Source organism: Jaculus jaculus, chromosome 7 (assembly GCF_020740685.1).
Source record: "Jaculus jaculus isolate mJacJac1 chromosome 7, mJacJac1.mat.Y.cur, whole genome shotgun sequence".
Taxonomy (NCBI): domain Eukaryota; kingdom Metazoa; phylum Chordata; class Mammalia; order Rodentia; family Dipodidae; genus Jaculus; species Jaculus jaculus.
This window is the reverse complement of record NC_059108.1, coordinates 68794350-68796338: the sequence shown is the minus strand read 5'-3', so window position 1 is coordinate 68796338 and position 1989 is coordinate 68794350. Positions and strand designations below refer to the sequence as shown.

General features: G+C 46.7%; 1 pseudogene; it reads right to left on the bottom strand.

Moving 5' to 3' along the window:
• Nucleotides 1-821: 821 nt before the first annotated feature.
• LOC101601247 lies at nucleotides 822-1334 on the bottom strand (annotated as a pseudogene).
• Nucleotides 1335-1989: the final 655 nt, after the last annotated feature.

Below are 1989 nucleotides of genomic sequence, written 5' to 3'. Positions count from 1 at the left end.
CTGGTTCTCTGATTTGGTAGGCATTGATTCTTCTATGTGTTGGTCTCCTTCCTCCTTGTGCTGGTATCCAGTTCACAGGAAAATATCACCCTTGCTTGTTTCTCCAGTTGTCCTTAGTTTCAGTTGGGCCCCTTTTGAGGTATGTTGGGGCAGCTCTCTTCTTAGGATCTGCATCTATCTGGAAAAGAGAAGCAGATTCTCCAACGGAGAGTAAGTTAGCACCCAGAAAATTGAGATAACACTTACTTTTTTTTTTTTTCAGTTGGAATCCTTTTAATACTTAAATATAAAAGTAAGCACTTTTTTTTTTAAACACATTAACACACAGGTCTTCTAATAGCCAAAATTTTCAGAGAAAATGAGCTGTTCCGTCCATAGCCCCATCATCCCATCTTCTGGCTGAACTTGCAGCCAGCCTCTGTCGCCAACACACACAAGGATCCCTGGTGGCTGTTTTGCTCTATGGCTGTGATGTATTTTGTCAGTTTCTTTTTGTGTGCACGTCCCTCTCTTAACATATCCATTCTTTAAAAACAGAAAAAGGTTGTTAAGGGTCATGGTTGCTTGCTTGCTTACCACTGGCATTAATGTTTCACCCCACAGTGGGCTAGTGAGGAACTTCCAGTGAGGAGCAACTTACTAAAACTGTGGGAAAAGCTGGAGTAACCGTCTGCATGGCTGCCATCTGGAGCCAGAGTCAGAACAGGAAATAAAAGTGAGGACAGTATGAAGGGCACAGTTACAAGTGGGGAGTCTCCATGAGACAGTAAGGGAGTGTTCACACCCCCTCCCAAGTTTAAACAGATCAATGTATAAAGGTTAAAAAGGGGGAGGGAAACCCAAATGACCAGTTCAGACACAACCGAATTTCAAAATTCTCCCACAATGCTTAATTATAGCAGCTGAACATCTAGATTTTTCCAGGAAGTGAAGGTAGAGCCCCTGGCATTCCTCCTGACAGCCCTGTGTATAGAAGTATCTAGAAGTATCTGTCGCTGCTGCTGTTGCTCCATCTGCAACTTTTCTGTCTCAAAGACAACAGGAAGAACCAGGATCATAAAGGAAGTAGTCCCGATCCACAAAGCTGCCCTGGAAAATCGGTACGTTTTTTGAGCCACAAAGAGCGAGAGATCAAAGGTGGCTCCGGCCGTGGACCGGACCCTCTCCGGGAACATTTCCGTCAGACCCCAGAGTCTCTCCGACAGAGTCTCGTCCAGCTCGTCATCGTCGTCCTCTTCTAGCTACTCCTCGGTCTTTTCTGCATCGCCTTTCAGGAGCAATTCTTCAGGGGACAGAGGCTCCCCAGCGCCCGCAGCGGCGGCGGTGGCGGCCATGGCTGTGGGGGAGACACTGGAAGCGGAAGGGAGACCAACACTTACTTTTTTGATAGACAGTATGATAGGCGTAGGCCCTCTTATACCTCGTGATTGATGGTAGTCCACTCAGTGGTACTAGACCCATAGCTGGAGCTGGGAAACAAGTCAGAACCATACCCAAACACAAGCCCACTCTACAATATCAAGCTACCATCAATCACAGGGTATAAGAGGGCCTATTTCTTTAAAACAAAGGTTCCAAAAGATTAACATCCACATGGTCAGGTTTATCTTAGCTCATCAGACAGCTTTAGGTTTTCTGAGATAAACTTCCAGACCAGGTACAGTTATGGAGGAAGGAGTATTTATTGAAGCTTATGTAGGAAAACACCCCCGCAGGGGGCCCCCACGCTCTGCCCGGATAAGGCGACACCCCAAATCACTCACGAGAAGCGGTCTTGATGCAAACTGCAAGAGGGTTTTATTCCAAGCGTGCTGGGGCCCACAGTCATACACCTCACAGGGGTAGAGGACTGCAGAGCCCCAAATGCAGGAACAGGACAGTTTTTATAGGGTTTCTAACAAAGCCTGTGCATTAGACCAATCATTTTCTAATATTAGGAGCCCCGCAGGGTGTTAGCCAGTCAGTTTGTGCCACCCCATAGTTTCTAAG